Below are 24,457 nucleotides of genomic sequence, written 5' to 3'. Positions count from 1 at the left end.
CCTCCAACACCTTTTCGGAAATATTCCAAAAGCCATTCTTATTTAACTCCCTCAAAGCACCTTTTAATCTCTTGAGTTTGTTGACAAGATTGAACATAGGATTGCCCTCAAAATCCTCTTTCCAAGCCTCCTTAACAACATTGAGAAAGCTTTCATGATTCGCCCACATGTTGTAGAACTTGAATGGGATCTTTCTCCTCTCCTCTCCACCCCCACAATTCACCACACAAGGAGAATGATCTGAAATGGAAGGATTGAGAAAACTAGCAAAAGAATCCACAAAAACATCATTCCAATATTCATTAACAAGAGCTCTATCCAATTTACATGCTATTCTCCTTTGCCCTTCGCTTGAATTACTCCAAGTGAGATGGTTCCCCATATACCTCAAGTCATCTAGATTTGCCTCTCTACAACAATTATTTAAATCATCACAATAAGTATCTCCCCACACAGCCCCTCCTATTTTTTCATTTGGACCTATAATGGAATTGAAATCACCCATGATTAGCCAAGGTCTACTTCCCATCTGATTTGAGTGTTTGATTAAATCCCTCCAAAGAGTTTTCCTCTCCAAAGGTTGGTTAAACCCATACACAATAGTTAACGCCACATAGGTTTTCTCCTTTACTAGCCAAGCATCAAGATGAATGAATTGGGGAGTTTTTTCTTTAATGTCTACCCTGATTACTTCCTTATTCCATCCTACCCATATTCTCCCATTAGAGCGTACATCATTATTATTGTCATACTCCCAATCTCTCATAATATTATTTGTCACTCTTTGAATATTATGAGGCACTACTTTAGTTTCTAACATAGCCATAAATTCAAAATTATTCTGAAGAATAAAATGTCTAACCTCCCTTTGCTTGATAGGAGCATTAAGGCCCCTAATGTTCCAGCAAGCTAATTTAGTCATTTAGAAGGGTGGGATGGGGAATTAGCTTTCCTTTGCTTTGCCGATTTCTTCCCCAAGTTCCTACTCTTCAAATCAGCATCCTCCTTCCTAAAGTCCATCTCATCCACCTTAAGCTTTCCACCAAACGGAACCATAGCCGGAGAATCCTCTTGTTCCATATTCTTCGTAACACTCAGCTTCAGATTTGTGTGTATAGGAGATACTTCACTCTCCCGAGCACTCACACTAGATGCTACTGGTGGACACGACTCTTTCGATGTGCTAGCTTTACTTTCATACCTCTTTCCTTCCACAATTGCATCACCCAGGGTGTTCCCATGTGTTCCTTGCTGATTCGGTTTTATTTGGACTTTCTCCAGCTCTTGAAAGTCGTTGATAGCCAAGGCAGAAAATCTATTGCTTTTATGTGCTAGTTCATTTTTTCCCATAGTTTTTTGCAACTCCCCCACTTTGTCTATGGTATTCTTGACATAGCCTCTTGTTGCTTGGGCCATTTTATCTTTCCCATGCTGTCTTGTAGGCATCACAAATCCATCCATCTTCTTCGAAGAATTGCGAGAAGTTATATCATTACCTTGTTTGAAAGCTAAAGAGCAACTAGCTGTGGAGTGGCCAAAACATTTGCATCCATTGCATTTTATAGGTTTCCATGCATATTCCACCGTAATTACCATGGTTTCTCCATTTGGCAACGTTAAGCTAATATCCTCGGGGCATTCCGAATCCACCTCTATCTCAATACACACTCTAGCATATTCCAATCTAATCCCTTCTTCAGTAATGGAATCCATATAAAGAGGATTTCCGATTGCGCTTGCTACGTAGCTAAGTCCTTTCGGAGTCTAGAACTCAAGGGGAATGCCATACATTTTAACCCATATAGCCACCTTCTTAACATCATTAATCAGCATAGGGAGGTTTGTAGTCCATTTCCGAATGAGAAAGGGCTGTCCTTGAATGGTAAGTTGTCCCTCTTCCACAGCTCTTGAAGCTCCCTCATTATCTTGAAATTTCAGAATAATCACACCTTGCCCCGAAGTCATCACATCTATGAGGCCATAAGTAGTCCATATCTTCTCCAAAGTTCTCTTAACCGTCAAGAATGGAGGCCTTTTGCCAAGGAAAAAACCTACAGCGCATTTACTCCATTTGGTTGCACCTTGCTCAGCAACTTCTTAAGGTGGTGCCACACAAATTCGCCCTTTAGAGTCCTTCCCTTTTGGCTCAAAAAACTCCAGCTTTGTATTAGATTTTTTAGGGGTGAAGAGAGAGTTCCAAGGAGCCCTCTTCACCACCTTTCCAACACCTTCCGCATGCTCCACCAATATAGGGCCAGAATCAGACGCCTTCCTCATAGCAGGAGTATCCTTACTAATTTGGAGTAAAGGATTTGCAGCCAAGAGAGATGGACGTTGCATGGGAAAATAAACTATGCGATATTCAAGAAAAAACTGCAAGTAGAAGAAACACAACAGCCAACGCAATCTAAATAAGGAAAAAGTTTTCTGCCCACGGAAAGCAACCTGCTACTTACACCAAAGAGGAAAGTAGCATTAAAACACACAACACAGCCGAATTTGAAATTTGAAATAGTGCTCCAAGAACAACACAATGAAGAAGAAGGAACTACAAGCTGAGGATAATAACAAAGAACACTGGAACACGGCAGTAGCTTAAAAACATGGATTAAACAAAGACAACTAAGAAATGAAAACACAAACTGAGGAAAAAACTAATGGCTAAATGGAAAGAGGACCGAACAGAGAAAACAGAGGAGAGACTCCATATGAGAAGGCGCCGGCGACCAGTGGGGTCTCCGGTGAGGAGGTTGTGACCAGAGAGGTTTGCAACCAAGGTAGAGGTTGACGGAAGTGAATGGATTCAAAGAAACAAAAGAGTAAAAGTTTTAGAGAGAAGGGAGAGCATTTTGCTTAGAGAGAGAAGGGATTGCTCAAAATGAAGGGAAGGTTATCATTTTAGATAAATCAAAGCAATGTTGTCATTAATGTACGAGCAAGGGATCTTGGATAAAGAAGAGATTCTAGCCCTTACACAATCCTTTATAATGGTAATGTTCCTTTCTTGTGGTGATTTACTTCTACAAAAACATATTGTTTCTTTCACACCAAATGTAGTATCTAGTGGCTCCTAAACAAAGTTTGCATATAATGTGGTGTAGAGAATCCTTCCTTTATTTATTGGCACAATAAAACACTAGAGATCCCTACGGTTGGTGAGGGTTATCCATGAAGCAAAGATCCGCAATATAGTTCCAAATAGAAGCTGAGTAGGAGCATTGAAAAAAGAGGTGTTCCATGCTTTTTGGAGCCAAGTTGCAAAGGCCACACATATTATTTGGAATAAGGCCGAAGCTAAGTAATTTATCCTTTGTTTTCATGCCACCCTTAATATCCAGCCATGCAATGAAGAAGTGTCTAGGGTTGTGTCATTTGAACCATATGATATTATGCCAAGGAACTTTAGCTTTAGCCTCCCTTAAACCATATGAAAAAAGTATCTTATTTTGTCTTGCATTCATTAATTAGGGAGTGGAGTGTGATATGTAAGGGTGGTTTAGATTAATTTGAGTTTTGATAAAATTTAATTGATTTTGACCTAGAATGTCTACTTTGCTGCCAACCCTCTCATTATATAAAGGGTGGCCTCAAACCATGTATTTCTTTAGTCATTATTAGAAATTTTATAAACTTTATTGAAAAGCCTTGAAGCTTTCACTGATCTTTCTGATGCATATTTGACCACCTCTTCACTTTCAGCCTCCAAACCTACCCCAAACCTACTTACCACACAAAAAGCTAAGGAGCATGAATTTCCAGCCATGCACCAGCCTAAGGATGTCAACCTTCTTCATTTTTGGCCCAAAACCACTTTTGGGTATAATCTCATTACATGCACCCAAGGTCAAGTGAATAGTTTGCTCCAATTGATCCAAAAGTGTAACTTTTAAAGTCCATCAATAGCCCAAACGTCCAAGCATCATTTTGAGAAGCCCAAAGAGCCCAAAATTGGGTTTTAGTTACATTGGAACTAAGTTAGAATTTAGTTTTTTTAGTAGGAAACATCATTCCTAAAGTTAAGGAAAAAGCAACTAACTTTTGTCTTTAGCTAATTACTATGTATGAGTTTGGTTTAGAATGAATGACTTAGCTTAATTCATGTCATTTTAGTTGACTTTTGTGGGAAATATTGTATCATTGTCATCCATGCCTCCTATATAAAGGGTGGATCTTCATTTGTAAAAGTTTGGGTTTTGCTCTTGAATGAAAATTTGAAGAAAGCTTGTTGGCTTTTTTTTCTCATTTCCTTTATCCAATCATTCTTGGTGGAAGATTGGTGGTAGAAGACCTCAAGGTTGGTGGAAATTTCCTTTATGCCTTGGTTAATTTTCTTGTTACCCTTGAAATCCAAAGTGTGAAGATTTGAATGTGTGTTGTATGCCTCGAGTATTGTTCACAGTATGTGATTTTGCAATTTCCAGTTTTTGCGAGCAAACTTTGAAGCTAGTTTTGAATGTCTTGTTTATTGAGTTGTGGTTGACATTATATGCCATTAGAAAGCTCTTTGAATATTTTTTTCAATGATATATAATTTGCATGATTTAGAGGTCATTTGATTGGATAAAAATTGAAGACAAATTGTTGTTGTGCTAAATAAATAGTAACTTCCAGAATTGAGTTTGTGTATTGTTGCATTGTCTTGATGGAAATGCACCATTTGGTATCAGAGCCTAGGTTGTTTTTGTGATTTGTTGATTGTAATCTTTTTCTCGAACCTACTATTTATGGTCATAATTTACTGTTCACCATAAAGTTACTGTTCACAAATCTTAATTTTGCTTAAGCACTTACCAATACTCACCCCACCCTTAAAACACTCATAACCATTAGTCTTTACCAACTACCCTCTACCAAAAAAATGTCCCACAAGAACTTCATCCCCTTCTTCTTCACCTCCTCACCTTTGGGACTTTGGCCAAAAGAGATTGGAAGCATAAATCCAAGAACTTAAGAATGAATTTAGAACCCAAATGATGCAATTGATTAGAGACTTAGCTATCACTCAAAACCAAGCCATACTCTCATTAAACCAAACCCCACCTCCACCACAACTAGCCCTACAACCTTATCCAAAGAGACATAATAGACCTCCTCCTAAACATCATGGAGAGAAATTGATTCTCCCTAGTGGTTCAAGTGATGAAGGAAATGAAAGATCACCAAGGACAAATAATGATGATGATAGGGGATTAAAAATTGATATCCCGAAATTTGAAGGAGAGTTGCTAGTTAGTAGGAGAGCTTTGCATGCCAAGCCTCTTCCTCATGAAAAGCAAAGACTTCACATTTTTCAATCAAGGTGCACCATTGGAGGTAAAATGTGTTGTTTAATTGTAGATAGTGGAAGTTGTGCAAATGTAGCTTCATCTACCTTGGTGGAAAAACTTGGATTACCTACCATACCTCATCCTCAACCATACAAGCTCCAATGGTTGAGTAATGGGACTAACTTCGAAGTAGCTAAACAAGTGCTTGTTTCCTTTTCCATTGGTAAGCATTATAGTGATAAGATTTTGTGGGATGTGATTCCTATGGATGTTTGTCACTTGTTGTTGGGAAAACCATGACAATTTGATAGAGAAGTGAGTCATAATGGCAAGAAGAACACTTACTCCTTCAAGTTCAATGGGAAGACCATCACCTTGATCCTTCTTAGCCCCCAAAAAGCTAATAAGGGTATCAAGGGAAAAGAAGTCAAAAGGGAGAGTATGTATATGAATGGGCATCAAGTGGAGAGAGCTCTCTTACATCTACAACCTATTTATGCTCTACTTATGCTTGAAGGGAAGATCAAGCAAGAGAAGAAAGGAGCAAATCCCTTAGTGCAACCGCTCTTGGTCGAATATGAAGATGTTTTTCCAGAAGGGCTCCCACCCAACCTTCCTCCTCTAAGGGGCATTGAACATCAAATAGACTTGATTTTGGGAGCACCATTACCAAATAAGCCAGCCTATAAATGCAACCCCATAGAGACCAAGGAGTTGTAATGACAAGTAGAAGAATTTATTGAAAAAGGCTTTGTAAGGCCAAGTATGAGTCCATGTTCGGTTCCAACCCTTCTAGTGCCCAAGAAAGATGGCTCATATAGGATGTATGTGGATAGTAGAGCTATTAACAACATAACCATCAAGTATAGGTATCCCATCCCTAGACTTGATGACATGCTTGATGAGCTACATGGTGCTTGTGTCTTATCCAAGATTGATCTAAGGAGTGGCTACCATCAAATAAGGATGAAAGAAGAAGATGAGTGGAAGACAGCCTTCAAGACTAAGGGAGGCTTATATGAATGGTTGGTTATGCCCTTTGGCCTTTCAAATGCTCCAAGCACTTTCATGAGGCTTATGAATGAGGTACTCAAACCTTACATTGGTTCATTTGTTGTTGTTTATTTTGATGACATATTAGTATATAGCAAAACTCTTGATGATTATGTCTTGCATTTGAGAAGTGTTTTTGATGTGTTGAGGAAGAATAAGTTATATGCAAAAGAAGAGAAATGTGAATTTTTTTTAAACCAAGTTATGTTCCTTAGATATGTAGTTTCTAAGGATGGCATTCAAGTGGATCAATCCAAGGTAGACGCCATTAAAACTTGGCCCCAACCAAAGACTCTCACTAAAGTTAGGAGCTTCCATAGCTTTGCTTCTTTTTATAGGCATTTTGTGCCTAATTTTAGCACTCTCATGGCTCTCATCACTGAATGCATGAAGAAAAATGGGTTTGAACGGTCTACAGTAGCCTCCAAAGCATTTGAAGAGATTACAAAGAAGTTATGTGAAGCCCTTATACTTGCTCTACCTAATTTTGATAAGGTATTTGAAGTGGAATGTGATGCAAGTGGAGTTGGCATTAGAGCAGTCCTAACTCAAGCCAAAAGGCCTATTGCTTACTTTAGTGAGAAGCTTAATGAGTCCAAGAGAAGGTACTCCATCTATGACAAAGAATTCTATGCAATTGTTAGAGCTCTTGATCATTGGAGTCATTACCTAAGGCCTAAACATTTTGTGCTTCATTCGGATCACCAAGCCTTGAAGTTTCTTAGTAGCCAACATAAGATAAGTTCAAGGCATGCTAAATGGGTGGAATTCCTCCAGTCTTTCTCCTTTGTTTTAGCATATAAACAAGGTTCTTCCAATGTACTTGTCGATGCTCTTTCAAGAAGGCATTACTTGTTATCCATTCTTGATGCAAAAGTTCTAGGTTTCCAACTTATGAGGCAATATTACAATGAAGATGATGAGCTTGGGGAGATCATGAAGAAGTGTTCTAGAGGGGCATATGAAGACTATTTTGTCCATGATAGTTTTCTTTTCAAAGGAGCTAAATTATGCATCCCTAAAAGCTCTTTTAGGGAACTTTTCATTAGGGAGACACATGGTGGTGGATTAGCAGGTCATTTTGGCATAAATAAGACCTTAAACATGCTTAAAGAGCATTTCTATTAGCCTAAGATGGTGAGTGACATCCAAGACATTATTGCAAGGTGTGACACATATCAAAGGTGCAAGTCTTATTTCAAATCTGGTCCTTACATGCCTTTACCTATTTTAGAGCAGCCATGGGAGGATCTTAGCATGGATTTTATTGTGGCTCTTCCAAGAACTCAAAGGGCAAATGATGCTATAATGGTGGTAGTAGATAGATTCTCTAAAATGGCACACTTCATCCCTTGTTCCAAGACTGAAGATGCTAGCAAGATGGTTGATTTGTTCTTCAAGGAACTGGTGAGGTTACATAGAATTCCAAGAACCATAGTTTCAAATTGAGACACCAAGTTCTTGAGCCACTTTTGGAGGACATTATGGAGCAAAATAGAAACCAAGCTCATGTTTAGCACCTCTTGTCACCCTCAAACTGATGGTCAAACTAAAGTAACTAATAGGACTTTGGGAACAATCTTGAGGACTTTGGTTAACAAGCACTTAAGGGATTGGGACTTGAAGATTGCTTAAGCTGAATTTTCCTACAATAGGAGTCTAAGTGCAACAACCGACCACTCTCCATTTGAGGTAGTCTATGGCCTTAATCCCTTAACTCCTTTGGATCTAACTTCCTTACCTCTTGATGTGCAAGTTCACAAAGATGCCAAGGAGAAAACTGGTGCCATGAAGAAGCTCCATGAAACCATCAAATTTCAGATCATGAAGGCCAATGAAGTTCACAAGAGGAAGATCAACAAGCATAGGAAGCCATCCCTCTTCAAACCTGGTGACTTAGTTTGGGTGCATTTAAGAAATGAGCAATTTCCAAGCAAGAGGAAGAGTAAACTTGCTCTAAAGGCTAATAGACCATTTGAAGTGCTTGAAAGAGTGAATGGCAATGCATATAAGGTGAATCTTTCAAATGAGATGGGAGGAGTATCGGCCACCTTAAATGTCAAGGACCTTTCACCATATACGGAGGATAACCACCTTGAGGATTTGAGGGCAAATCCTTCACAACCCGGGGAGGATAATGCATATTCGACCACCTCTTCACTTTCGGCCTCCAAACCTACCCCAAGCCTACTTACCACACAAGAAGCTAAGGAGCATGAATTTTCAGCCATGCACCAACCTAAGGATGTCAACCTTCTTCATTTTTGGCCCAAAACCACTTTTGGGTATAATCTCATTACATGCACCCAAGGTCCAAGTGAATAGTTTGCTCCAATTGATCCAAAAGTGTAACTTTTAAAGTCCATCAATGGCCCAAACGTCCAAGCATCATTTTGAGAAGCCCAAACAGCCCAAAATTGGGTTTTAATTACATTGGAACTAAGTTAGAATTTAGTTTTTTTAGAAGTTAAAGAAAAAACAACTAACTTTTGTCTTTAGTTAATTACTATGTATGGGCTTGGTTTAGAATGAATGACTTAGCTTAATTCATGCCATTTTAGTTGACTTTTGTGGGAAATATTGTATCATTGCCATCCATGCCTCCTATATAAAGGGTGGATCTTCATTTGTAAAAGTTTGGGTTTTGCTCTTGAATGAAAATTTGAAGAAAGCTTGTTGGCTTTTTTTTCTCATTTCCTTTATCCAAACATTCTTGGTGGAAGATTGGTGGTGGAAGACCCCAAGGTTGGTGGAACTTTCCTTTATGCCTTGGTTAATTTTCTTGTTACCCTTGAAATCCAAAGTGTGAAGATTTGAATGTGTGTTGTATGCCTCAGGTATTGTTCACAGTGTGTGATTTTGCAATTTCCAGTTTTTGCCAGCAAACTTTGAAGCTAGTTTTGAATGCCTTGTTGATTGAGTTGTGGTTGACATTATATGCCATTAGAAAGCTCTTTGAATGCTTTTTCCAATGATATATAATTTGCATGATTTGGAGGTCATTTGATTGGATAAAAATTGAAGACAAATTGTTATTGTGCCAAATGAATAGTAACTTCTAGAATTGAGTTTGTGTATTGTTGCATTGTCTTGATGGAAATGCACCACTTTCCTTTATCCAATCATTCTTGGTGAAAGATTGGTGGTGGAAGACCTCAAGGTTGGTGGAATCATTCCTTTATGCCTTGATTACATTTTATGTTTCTTTAGAAATCCAAATTAGAGTATGCATATGTGTTATTTTTTCTTATGGCAAAAAGTTGCACTAAAATGATGTTTTCTACAACTGAGTTTGATTAGCATTTTGACTGCTTTATCTATTTTGAGGGCTACCTTAGCTTGAAAGAAAGCACTTTGTGTTTAGTTCATATTGATATGACTTTGGTTTGATTTGGAGATCATTTTAGCTGCCCATTAAATGAACAAAAAAACTACACATACCAATGGAACAGTGAAAACAATTTTTTTGGTTTTGGTTGATTGTTATATGTTTTGATGAATATACACCATAAACATCATAATAAACATGAATCTTGCATAAATATGCCAAAGGTCACCATAGTTACCTTTCATCCAAAGCTTGCAAGTTCTTAGCATTGTTACAGGGATTTCGACAATCATGGGCTCCTCTCCAGTGACTAAGGTTCTTCTCTTTTCTCTTTTCCCTATTTCTCCTTTGGTTGGACAACTGCTAGGATAAAACTTTTCACAAAAAGATCAAACTTTGCATTTAAATAAAAACTTACCTAAACACAACACACAGGCGTGTGTCATAAGGCACATGGGTGTGTGCCCTATTTAATTGACAACTTTTACACACTTGTTTGAAATGACTTTCTTGCTCTTTTCTAAGTATGAACACCAACTTTCAAAATATAAGTCTTAGATAGAAAAGAATGGTAACCCATTAAGCCTTGCATGCTTTGAATATAATTTTATTGATATATCACCAAATTCTTAGTGGCTTGATAGTGGAGCAAATATGTATATTACTTTTACTTTACAAAGGTTCAAAAGAAAAAAGAAACCAAGTGAGGCTAAGAGAACACTTAGAGTTGGACACAATACAAAAGATGAAGCAGAATTTATAGGAGTTGTTTGTCTCCGGTTGAAAAGTAGTTTTGAGTTAGTTTTAGATAATACATTTTATATACCTTCATTTAGAAGGAATTTGATTTTAGTTTCAACTTTGGATAAATGTGGATTTTACTTTAAGTTTGAAAATTCTTTGGTTGCATTCTTAGTTAGTAAAAATGTGTATTATTCACGTTAATAATACACATTTATCCACATTTAAACGAGAACACGAAGTGTTCTCATTTAATTCACATATTAAACATGTTAAAAAGAATTTTTAAACCCAAAAAGTATTAAACACATCCTTTATACCTTTCCTATATTAAACGAAAATTATTCAACTATATTTTATGTTTATCGTATTTTTGAATTTTTGGCTAAACTTATAGCACAAAATTGTCCATTCCACTTTCAATTATTTATGATAATGCCACAATCATTTAAAAAAAAAACAATTTGTTTCTTTTTAATCACTAATTTCTTATTCTTCCTCTATTATATGAATATTCATGTTCTATGAAAACATTCACACTTAAACCATCTTTGTAAGCCCTAATTGCCCATTCTCCCTCTTTTGTATGAAGTTATTGCAATTAATAATCCGACTGATACACCAACCTTGTTATGCATATAAATGCTGCTCATAATTTCCTTTTTGGCCTCTATACAATTTTTGAAAAAAATGAGTTGGTATTGCTTCTTGTTATTTAGTATTTCTTTCGCTGATATCTTCCCTTGTTTCATTTTGAAGGCTCTATATGTGAAAAATTTTGATTGTACCATAATGTTATCTTTTGTTATAACTGATGAGAGCTACCTTTAATTTCACTATGTAGTCATATTTATCTCTCAAAATTGACCAACTCTTTCATGTCTTATGAAAGTTGTAAACCTTTTTTAAGTTATTATTTTTGGTTCTATTTTTAACATGAGAAAGTACTTCTGATGTCAAATTGGATTTTGCTTTAGTATCTTCAATTAAATATTTTTCTAGGTGCATTAACAACTTGTGCATGAATTTTTGCTAATCCCAGTGTTATTCTTGATTATTTACCTGTTTAGTTAAGAGCTCCAATCTGCATGCTTTGATGATAAACCTTTCAAGATGCATAACATTGTGCTCTTTATGTAATTTTATCTATCATATAAGCCTATTTGACATAAATTTGAAATTCATTTATGTTAGTTTTGCATTGATTTTAATATTCCGGTCATGTATATTGTGTTTGAGTCTCAACAGAGTCCTTATCAAGAGTCTTGAGACAATAATTTGAATTTTGATTATGTATTATGTTATGTTAGATTTAATTTTTAATTAAATATTTTATATTTAAATTGTTATATATGATTTTCATTAGGAGATTCATGAAAAGTGCTAAAATTATTATTTATATTATCATATTTTTAAAAACGTATTATTGACAATGTCCTATATTAAACTTGTATATATATGTTTCGTATTTTTTCTATATGCAAATTTATAAGTGTTTTTTTCGCAAACGTATTTTTTACTATTTGACGTATCATACACATATAATTCTCACACCATTTTTTTTCATTTCTCGTATTTACTAACTAGGATTGTATTATTTTTAAATTCTAAAGTTATTGGTGAATGCGTTATGGATAATGGATTGTATAGTGTGTGTTTAGCGCCAATTAATTATCACGCTTTTATAAATGTTGAAAATAATGTAGGAGAAAAGATCTTTAATTGATGAAAGATCATTTTTGTTATGACATAAAAAGCTTAGACATATCTCTAAAGAAAGGATTGAGAGACTAATAAAAGATAATATCCTCCCCTCATTAAATTTTGAGGATCTAGAAACTTGTGTTGATTGTATTAAAGGAAAATTAACCAAGACTAAAAGAAGGGGGTGACTCGTAGTTCAGATTCATTGGAAGTTATTTATACTAATATAAGTGGGTCTTACTCAACTACAATTTGTGGTTGCCAATATTTTATTATTTTTATTGATGAATTCTCTCATTATGGTTTCTTTTATTTGATTAAAGAAAAAATTGATGCTTTAGAAAAATTTAAGGTCTTCAGAATTGAAGTAGAAAAACAATTGGAGAAAGTTATTGTGTTTGAGTAAAATCTAACCATAGGGGTGAGCACTATAGGAGACATAAAGATTCAAGTCAATATATGGCCAATTTGCCAAGTACTTACAAGAATGTGGGATTGTTGTCCAATGCACTATGCTTGGGAGCCCTAATCAAAATGTTATGCCAGAAATATGTAACTGCATACTCATGGATATAGTAAGGTGCATGATGAGTAAGACTAATTTGCCTAAAGTTGGATTGTTGTGGTTAGGATTTATAATCCCAATAAGAAAAAGTTGGATCTTGTACCATCAAGTGTTATTTTGTTGGATATCCACCTCACTCTAAGGGATATAGGTTTTACTATTCTTCACGAAGTACAAAGATAATAGAGTCATAAACTGCTAAGTTCCTTGAGTTTGATATTCATAGTGCTTTAATATCTATTGAGATTCCTATTATTGTTGATTCTTATGTTGATGTTCATGAAAAAGTTGTCACCTTTCCTTTGGGATAAATGATTTTGTTCGTGAAGAAACAATTGAAGTTATAAAAAAACCCTACACCACAAATTGAAATTATTGAAAATATAACATAAGATCCTGTAGTTAAAGTACCTCTTCAGAGATCAATGAGACGAAGAATAACTGTTGTTTCAGATATCTATGTTTATTTGGCTAAAAATGAGTATGACATTAGAGATATGATTGATTCGATTTCATTCCCTAAAGCAATTAAAAGTCCAAGTGCACCCATTATCATTTGGTTATTCAATATTTTATCTTTATCGGGCATCTCGATGCTAATATCAATCACGAAAGTAGGCTTTAATATGAGCCTTTCAATAATCCCTCGGGCAATGAAACTATGAATGCCACTAATATCAATTAATACATATAATGGACAAGAATGAAAAGATAACTAACCTATATTAGCTAATAGGCTGGCCTCAACTTTAGTCTAGGTCGTTGTATACTTAAACTAGGACCACATCATTTGGTATAAGAGCTTTTGTTGGCAAAGTTGAGTTCTTTTTTTTTTGGTAAGTAATTAATGATTTTATACCAAAGAAAAGATGTACAAGTGGTTTATCTAGGACAAAGTCCCTAGATTAAACCTAACACAAGCATACCTAGGACAAGCCCCTAGGTTATGCCAAAACATAATGCAATACAAGAAGCACAAATAAAATTACAATAGACTCAAAGCTACAGCTCACATGTAAGTGCACTTAATGGAGCAAATAGTGAAAATAGCACCAAAGCTACAAAACAAAATGAATTCGGCTAAGGTGAGCAAACAGCCGAAACTACAAGCCATACAAGGAATCACATAAGTATAAAACTAGATACAAGAAACACAAGACACATCACTTCCAATATCCGAAATTCAACAAGTTAACAATATATAGATTGTGGCAAGTCCCATATCAATGCAATGGAGTCATTTATGCTTGAACTTTGAATGTTTAACAAGGACGAAGCTCTAGCTTTCACACAATCCTTGATGGCGGCAATAATCCTCTCTTTTGGAGATTTGCTCCTACCAAAGAAGACATTGTTGCGTTCACCCCATATGTAGTATAAAGTGGCACCAAAGCAAAGCTTACAAATAATGTGTAATAGATTATCTCCCTTCCATTTATCTGCATAAAAAAGAACAAGAGTGCCCCAAGGATGGGGGGGAATATCAAACCGACAAAGATTTGCAAAATGGCTCCATATGGCGGCAGAATATGGGCATTGAAAAAAGAGATGATCCATGCTTTCCGGAGCCAAATTGCATAGGCCACACATATTGTTTGGGATGATGCCAAGGTTATATAGCTTATCCTTGGTCTTCATACCACCCTTGATACCCAACCATGCAATGAATGAGTGCCTAGGGAAATGTCTTTTGAACCAAATGATACTATACCATGGGACTTTAGATTTGGATTCCCTAATGCTATTCCAAGCCAATTTGATGGAGAATTGACCATTGGCGCTTGGTTTCCACCAAAGGATATCATCACCATGAGAAGGAGGAGGCATGATGGTATTTTTTATTTCTAAAAGAGCTGTAGAATTTGTCAATGGCCATTTCCATGTTACTTCCCCAATCACCTCCTTGACTTTACAATGCAACGGAAGCCTTGAGTCATAAACCACCCTAGGGCCATATTTGTCTAAAAGGGGTCCTAGAGGGTGCCAATTGTCATACCAAAGGTGAGTATTCTGCCCATTTCCTACAATTCTTTGGATTTTTCCTTTAATGTTTTCCCTAAGCGAAAGCAATTTCCTCCAAACCCATGAACAATTGCTACTAGGTTTAATCTCCCAAAAGCTTTTATTTCTAATGTGATTATCATTGATCCAATCAGCCCATAACGATGTTCCAGCATTTAGAAGGAGTTTCCATATATGCTTCATCATAGCAGCCTTGTTCCAAGATTTGCTTTTCATAATGCCCAATCCTCCTTCCTCTTTTGGAAGACAAATATCATCCCAAGCGACTTTTGCCTTCTTGCTACAGGATATGTCTCCACACCAAAGGAAATTTCTAAGGTAGCCATCAATTACCTTATGAACTTTTGCTGGAAGGATAAATGTAGAAGACCAATATACTTGGATGCTAAAGAGAATAGCCTTGATAAGAATAAGTCTTCCAGCATAAGAAAGGAATTTGCTTTTCCAAGAGGAGATCCTCGCCACAATCTTGTCAATGAGGGGTTTGCAATCATCAATCCTTAGTTTAGATGAAATCATAGGGACACCAAGATATTTAAAAGGGAGAGGGCCAAATTCAATGCCAAGGATTGATTTTAGGTGTTCCGCTTCAGCGTTATTGACTCCGGAAAGGTAGATATTGCTCTTGGACAGATTTGCTTTAAGCCCGGACCAAGAATGGAAGCAATCTAATACCTCTTTTATAAGAGATATGGAATAGACATCCGCCCTACAAAAAATCATGAGGTCATCCGCAAAACATAGGTGAGTGATGTTATTCTTTTTACACTTCCAATGATGGCTGAACTGAGCATTCTCCTTTAGGTCACTAAGCATGCAAGAGAGCACCTCCATAGCAATGACAAAAAGGTGAGGAGAGAGTGGATCCCCTTGCCTTAACCCTCTAGCACTTTTGAAGAAGCCAACAAGTTCACCATTTAGGCCCACCGAAAACATAGGACTCGTGATGCAGCTTCTTATCCAAGTTATGAATGTTTGCGGCATGTCAATGGAATCAAGGGCAGCAAGCAAGAAATCCCAATTTAAGGTGCCATAAGCTTTCATAATATCAATCTTAATGGCACATTTCTTTTCATGAGTGTTCTTATGGTAACCATGCATAAGCTCTTGGCATAAAAGGATGTTTTCACCTATGCTACGGCCTCCCACAAAGGCACCTTGAGCTTTGTTTATGAATTGCGGAAGAATGACCTTGAGGCGGTTTGCTATGATTTTAGTGATGCATTTGTACAAAGTGTTGCAGCAAGCAATAGGCCTGAAATCCTTGCAAAAAGTAGGATTAGTAACTTTAGGAACAAGTGCAAGAATAGTGCAATTTACCTCTTTTAAAAGGTGGCCTGTTTTGAAGAAGTGTTTTATGGCCCTTATAATATCATCACCAATGATGTTCCATGTCGACTTGAAAAAACATGCACCATATCCATCCGGACCCGGGGCCTTGTTATTATCCATGGCAAAAATGGTTTCTTTGATTTCCTCCGTTGAAATTTCTTTGATGAGCATTTCTTTTTCCTCATTTCCAAGCCGGAATTTGACTACCTTTTTGAGCTGCTCAAGGTTCACATTTGAATGCCCCCTTACATTTAGGATAGATTTGAAATGGTCCACAAATTCCTCCTTCACCTCCTCCATGCCATGAACAAAAGTACCATTCTCCCTTTGGATCCCATAGATAGAGTTTCTATTTCTTCTGCCTTTGATGCTTTTGAAGAAGAATTTAGTGTTTTGATCGCCTTCCTTAAGCCAATGAACTCTTGATTTTTGTCTAGCCAAAGATTCCTCAGCTAAAGAAATGGATCTATAGGATTCCAAACTTATTTTCTCCTCACGAGCAAGATCCTCATCCAAGGGGTTTATCCGGAGAAGCTCTTGGACATTTTCAAGTTGCCTTCTAGCTTCTAACACTCTTTCGGAAATGTGACTAAAATACTCCTTATTGAACTTTTTTAATTCAACTTTCAGTTTTTTAAGTTTGCTTGTCACCTTGTACATGGGGCTGCCTTGTGCTTCTTGGTTCCATACTTCAGCAACAACATTGAGAAAGTTTTCATGGTGTGTCCACATATTGTAGAATTTGAACGGAACTTTCCTACAATCTTCTATGGTGCCAATTCTCACCAAACACGGAGAATGATCGGAAATTGAGGGGTTGAGGAATTGAGCCATGGCATTTGGGAATAAATCTTTCCAAGAATCATTGATGAGAGCCCTATCAAGTTTGCATGCAATCCTTCTCCCTCCTTCACTACAATTGCTCCAAGTTAGGAGATGACCCATGAACCTTAGGTCATCCAATTCAGCCTCTCTCATACAATTACTAAGGTCATCACAGTAGTAGTTTCCCCAAGCAGCCCCACCAATCTTTTCTAGGGGGTGTTTGATGGTGTTGAAATCGCCCATTATGATCCAAGGTGAATTTTGCATCATATGAGCTTGATTAATGAGATTTCACCAAAGAACCTTTCTCTCCATAGGATTATTGCTGCCATAGACTATTGTCAAGCCAATGCTAGAATTCTCCTTAACAAGCTTTACATCACAATGTATATATTGGCTATCTTCCGCAATAACATTGAGTCTAATAGTAGCTTTATTCCAACCAATCAAAATTCTGCCTATAGAACCATCATTCATGTTACTACAATGTTCCCAACCTTCCCAAATGCTAGAGCATACTCTATTGACATTAGAACTTCGAATTTTTGTTTCAAGAATGGACATAATATCAATCTTATTTTGCAAAATGAATCTACTAACCTCCTTTTGCTTAATAGGAGCATTGAGGCCCCTAATGTTCCAGCAAGCTATATTGGTCATTTGATAGAATTGATGGGGGAAGCATTTCGCTTTTGCTTCATCAATCTCCTCCGTTGTGATTTGCTAAGAGTTTCACCTTTCTCCCTTATGAAATCCACCTCATCAACCTTAATTTTCCCTCCAAAGTGATTAATTGCTGGAGATTCCCAAAGCTCCTGATCTGAAGTTCCTTCTTTTGAGAGAATTTCCTCCATCTGCTCCACCTTTGAATGATCGGCCACTTTTGATGTCATGGTGCTGGAAGAGCCACCAAAAACAGATTCCAATCTATTTGGAGGGCATAATTCCTCATGTGTTTCATCTACCAAAATAATCTCCCCTTCGGTTTGAGCTTCCTTAGTCTCAATGTTTCCATTGGTAGCTAAGGCTGCAAACTTGTTGTTATTAAACATCCCCATGCTATTGTCAAGGATTTTCTTCCCCTCCTTCTTATTGATAGGGGTCGTTAAGTTTAGTCGTCCCTTCCCATTGTTGTTCATAGCCGTATTTTGAATTCCAGAAGCTGCCATCCCCACTTTTGCACCTGAGGCTTCATCCTTGTTATTCACCTTTCTTCCTTTATGTGAGCCATATTTTCCTTTTTCAGCTTCTCCTCTTTCCACTCTCCTTTTACACTCTTCATTTCCATGGCCAAACATATTACACAAATTGCATTTTAAAGGTTTCCAAGCATACTCCAGCCGAATTTCAACCTTTTCTTTCGATGGTAGTACAAGTTCCAATTTCTCCGGAAAATCATGGTTTACATTGATCTCCACACAAATACGGGCATACTCCAGTCTACTCCCTTCCTCCGTGACAGAATCCACATAGAGAGGGCGGCCTAGGACACTAGCAATATGGCTAAAACCCTTTAAGCTCCAAAATTCCAAGGGAACTCCATAGAATTTTACCCATACAGCTATCTTCTTTATGTTTTCTGCCACCATTGAGAGGTTCTTTTCCCATCTCCTAACAAATAGGGGCTGCCCACCAATCATCCATGACTCCTCTTCCAAAACTTTCATCATACCTTCTTCATCCTTGAATTTTAGAAGATAAACTCCCATTCCAGTTGATATAAAATCCATAAGTCCATAGTTGGACCAATGGCGGGTTGCATACCTTTTTACAAGGAGGAAAGGCATTCTTCTTCCAATGAAAAAACCAATAGCACACTTCTCCCATCTCTTTGCACCTTCATCCGCCACTTCAGGAGGAGGGGGAAATGGTGTACTTTCCTCCAGCTAGGCTTTCCGAAGGAGGAAAGTATTCAAGCTTAAGGTTTGAAACATGTTTCTACTTGAATAAAAAATTCCAGGGGCATTTCCCTTCAGTCACCGGAACTGAGGAAGAGGATGCCGGAAAAGTCAGTTCAGAAGGCTTGGTGGTGGAGAGATCAAGGGAGGAACCATCAATGCAAGACTCTTTTTTGGAAGTAAAAGAAGCATTTTCAGAAGCATTACTGGACATGAGAGAAAGGCCATCATGGTGTTTCATGCAAGAGGTAACGTGAGAAGACAAGGAACCTTCCTTTTTAGACATAACTTCTCCCAGGAGGAAAGCCAAAAACGGAAAAAAACAGCAAAAATAAAGGCACAGCAGACAAGGTCCTCCAAAATGGAAACAAACAGCTCTGAAAAGAACAGGGGGGCTGTTGTCTATACTAAAAGGGAAAGAAACACAAAAAAAGAAGAGAAGACTGGAAAATTTGAATTTGAGTGGAAGATAAGCAAAACCGTCAAGAAGAATGAAGAGGGGACAAAAGCAAACCTGGAAAATCAAGTTTATCACTGGAGAATAACAAAAACGGAGATAAAATGACAAAGAAAACACTCATGAAAGAAAAGAAGAAACTAAAGCAAGAGAAAACAAGAAACTGAAATAACGTTAGAATACTAAAGACATGAAGGATACCCGAAGAGTGAAAATAAAGAAAAGACCGCCATGAAGGGAGGAGCCGGTGACCAAAGGGGGGTCTCCGGGTTGGAGGTGGTGCCGGAAATAACACCACAAGAGGGGGGGAGGTGGCGGTATTCAGAAAGGAATTAAATAAAGGGGGGAGATTCTAGAGAGAAGGGAGAGCATTTTCTCTCTCATGTTACCTATGCTTCTTTCTAAATGAGAGAAATTACAAAGTTGAGTTCTTGACTTGGTTGTTACTGGAAATTGCATGGCCAGTTTGCTTGTTGAATGAACTTGTGTGCTTTCTCTTTTACTCATTAATCTATTTTGCTTGTCTGCCTATTACACACCAACCGTACCTAAAACATGAACCTAACTCTTTTAACTCTATCATAATCGAAACACTACCCACCCAAACACTACCCTAAACTTATCATATAACTTGCGAAACACCCACCAAAGACAAAGACATTCAAACCTGAAACCATTAACCATCTTCACAAGTACCAATCCTTGGCAATTTGGACACCAAAAATTACAAAGAGATATCCATAAGGTTAGGGAACAATTAGCCCAAGTTCTACAACTTGTGAGGAACCTCTAACTAAACCAAATAACTAGCCTACCTTATTAAGCTCAAGTACTATCACCTCTCCTCTATCAACCCCATCATCGCCAAAAATCACCTAGACAACCACTTCCACCTGTATACTATGAGGAAGAGTTGAATATCACTAGTGAATCTATGATAATAAGGGGACTAGGAGGAAGAAGAGACCTATGGATGGTGATTATGGACTAAAAATTGATATCTCAAACTTTGAGGAGAGTTTTCACTTGGATGATTTTGTTGATTAGCTCCATGCGATTGAAAGAGTGTTTGAATTCAAGGGATACTCGAATAAGAAGAGATGTAAGGTACTATGTGTCTTTATGGTAGGAAAACTTAAGAAGTAAATAAGTAAGGAAAGGAAGGAAAAGGTGAGATCATGGAAGAAACTTAAAAAATTACTGAAGAAGAGGTTCTTTCCTAAGAATCATAGGCAAGAGTTGTACCTTAAACTTCACACATTTAAGCAAGGAGACAGAAGTGTCAAAGAGTATATTAGGAAATTTGAAAAACTAATGATGAGGAGTAAGATGCCTGAATTGAAGGAGCAAACCATTGCTTAGTTTTTTGGAGGACTAAGATAAGATATAGCTAACATGTTGGAGTTATAAGGCAAAAATTATTCTCTGCTTTTTCTCTAAAGTCATGTTAGGTCCTATGGAGTTTTTCAGTGTCCTATTTCCTTTGTCCATTCTCTAAAATTATTTCATCTTGAATTCTGTTTCGGCCACCCTTCTAATCAACGAAACTCTGGTCACCTGATTTGTCTCTGTTTTTTATTCTTTTTTTTTTTGTTTAGTTCTTTGATTTAGGTATCATTTTTACTTCTCTCATGTGTTCATTTTCTACTATTGTTTTTGTTCTAGTTTTTCAAGGCTCGATTATTAGGATTCTAGATTGTGTTATTATCTTTGTTGCTTATCTTTTGGTTCTACTTAGTGTGTTTTTCTGTTAATGCACGTGGGGTTGTTTTATATTTCTTTGTTATGCTCAAATTCTGGTGTCTCTTTGGTTGGATTAGAGGTGTTTCTAGATGGATTAAGGTGGTTAATGTCTTTGATCCCTCTTTGGTTACTAGTGGTTTTGTGGCGAAGGAGTTTTTGAATTTAAATTCGCTTGGTTTGATGATTCCCTCTTGGGGTATATTGTTCCTTGTGCAATTATCTTTTTAATGTTAAACTTTCCAGACACTAATTTCATTGCTTCTATAGTTGCCTTTTTTATTCTATCAACTAGTTCAACTTTCTGCCTACTACTGTTTGTTAAGGTTGACTTAGTTTAAGGGATGCTGACATGGATAACTACATGCATGCAAAAGCTTTATACACTTGGGAAAGACAAAAAGGAAGTTTAAAGAGAAACTAGTATACTAACTAGTGGAAAATATGATATGAATAGGAACAAACAAGAGGAGTCCTCTTCTACTCAATCCCCGGAGGGAATCCTTTTCGACGACAACCTATTTGGATGCTGAAAAGAGTTATTAAATGACACAAGTAAAAGGTTTAGGCCCTTTAGAAAAAGTTTGTCGACGACAATGCCAAATTCTCCAACTTGGAATATATCTAGCTGTCCCAGTCACCTAAGGGCAGTAAGTTCATTATGTCACCTCTGTCAGAAGTGGTTGTGAAAGGTGCCAAAAGGTGGGAATGTTGTGCTATAGGCTTTTTCATAAGAAGGAAGTTGTTTGTTCTTGTAAGTGAAAAGGTATGCACTTTGAAACTAGGCTAATCTTGGTTTGGAAGATATTATCACTATTGGAACAGGAGTTTACTCTTGAAATTCAAAGATATTGAAGGGATGATGAAGGTGGTTGAGGAGGAATCTTGGTTAGTAGGGGGACAACTCTAGTTTGTGAGAAGATGAGAGAAGAATCTATCAATGGTTGTGGAGAATGCTAGGAAAGCTTCCATTTAGGTGAAAATCTATAATATACCATTGGAATATTGGAACCATAAAGGATTTAGCCACATAACTAATGTATTAAGATGTCCCTTATGCATGGATGTTCTCACAAAAGAAGGAACAAGATTGGAATTTGCTTGGTTATGCATTGAAATAGGAGTTAATAGGGAATTTCCAAATCTAATCAACATTGCTCCTTCAAATCGTGATATGAAAGCAATTAAGAGTAAAGTATGCTTGGAAACCTTTATGTTGTAATGTATGTAAAATGTATGGGCATAGTCAAGATGAATGCAAAAAGAAAGTGGTTGCTAGGGAAGACACTATAACTAAAGCCGAGAATAGCAAGCAAGTTGGTGCAACATAACTGAATGGGAAACCAAAGGAGAAAGAATGCCATGATAGAGATATTATAAAGGTGAGACCTCCCGTTTCAAAGAGTACTTCTTTGGCTCTCAAACCATCCACGAGAGTTATCACCTCCAATTCTTTCTCCTCTTTTAGTTACACCCGAGGGGTGATAGTGCATTTCAAGTACTTCAGAGCGTACCAACGATAATGCTTACAGATTGGATCTTCCAAGTGAGTAATGTTTCTGACCTATCTCCTTTTGATGATGCAGATTTGAGGGCAAATTCTTCTCAAGAGGGAGGGAATGATGAAGGCATCATGGAAGCATCGAGTCAGCAAGGAGATCCATTACATATTCTAGTTAGGCCAATTACGAAGAGCAAAGTTAAGAAGATGCAATAGGCCTTAAAAGGACTTGTGGAGGTCGTAGAGACTAAAACCAGTTTACTCAAGGACGACTAGATGTTGGAAGGAGCCAACAGAGAGGTTAACTTGATTCAGGCCAAACCAATAAGGAAATCAAATCCAAAGTGCACAGATGGACTTTAAATGACCATAACTTTTTATCCAGGAGGAGTTATAGGGCTTGTAATGTATCAACGCAAAGCTTGTTTCATGCTCTGTAATGAAAACCACTTCACCTGATTGCACCCAATTTTGTAGGCCAAATAAAGGCTGTTTTAGTGTGCATCAGGTAGTTTTTGTTTTACTTAATTTAGGATTTTCAATTTTTTTGATTTTGCTTTTGTTTATGATCGAGCTAGACTTTATTGAGCCCAATTGACATACTTTTTATTAATTTAATTAGTGTTTGGATAGTTAATTAGGTAATAGGCTTAGAAAGTTTAAAAGTCCATTGGGTCATGGGTAGTTTTTTGGGTTAAGTTGATATTGCACTATAAAACTTAATTTTTTTTTATGATGAATAAATCTTTGGCCGACTTTTGCATAGTTCTCTTACTATTGAATTATCACTCGTTAAACTTAACAAGATTCGTCTTGTAGCATTCACCATTAACGATTCCAAGGTTTGTTCGATTCCATATCGATTCGGGTCAAGGGTCATCTAAGTGATGAGACTGATTTAGTGCTAGGGAAATATCTTCTTGGACATTGGTCTTACATCAAATTGTCAAAGTTTGCATCACAGGGACTTTGAATTTATTAAAAGTTTTAATACATAGGAATACTAATGAAATTAAAATGCCAACTCAACCTAAACTTTCTATCAAACAAACAATTTAAAGAATCTTTGTTTAACTAAAACACATCATCCATGAGTTAACTCAACCAGTTGACTCACATCCATCATTTGGCCTTGCTCGGTTAGACTCTTAAGTTAGTCCAATTGAAACCTTGCGGTGCATTTACATGATGTCATATGGCACTGTGCATACCAAATGATTTCAGCCAAAACACATCCATACGTTTCTCTCTTTCTATGATCTTGGTTTGTGATGCGAATCTCAAATATGAACTATGAGACCCTACATGTAAGCAAGGAAAATAAGAACCCAAAAAAGCTAAATCAGATTTCAAATTAAAGAAAACTTTGACCCAATGCCTATAATTGACACAAACCAAAGTATAAAACCTTGACCCAATGATTATGGATAATCATGAACCAAAAATAAAAACAATGACCCGCTGTATATAATTGACATGAACCAAAGGTATAAGTTAACGCTACACTCTAGAATAGAAAAAAAGGAAAGTGATAAGTCATATTTGAATGCCACAAGAAAATATTCTTGATACGTTCATGAGTTTTCAAAAGAGCCAAGAGAAAAGATCTCACAATTTCATTATACGGAATGTGTATCCTTTGCCTCAAGGCTTACATGTTTATTTATAGTTATAGTCTAAATAGGATAATAATAAATCTAATTTCTAAGATAATAACAATTCTAATTTGAATAAGAATCCTAATTTAAATAATAATTCTAATGTAATTATAACTCTTAAAGAAAATAAAACTCCTAAACAACTAGAAAACTAAAAATATTGGGAAATTGAACTTTAATTGAATTTTCTTGCATTTTTCACATAAATTTTCACCTAATCAAGCTTCCTCTTCATATTTTGACAAGTAAAAACGTCACCAAGTATATGCCAAATCATTTCCCATATGTTTGATGCTCTCCACATCATTTCCCATATGTTTGATGCTCTCCACATCATTTCCCATTTCATCTCACATCATGCTTTTT

This window comes from Mangifera indica, chromosome 6 (genome assembly GCF_011075055.1).
Source record: "Mangifera indica cultivar Alphonso chromosome 6, CATAS_Mindica_2.1, whole genome shotgun sequence".
Lineage (NCBI taxonomy): Eukaryota > Viridiplantae > Streptophyta > Magnoliopsida > Sapindales > Anacardiaceae > Mangifera > Mangifera indica.
This window is presented reverse-complemented; position numbering follows the sequence as displayed.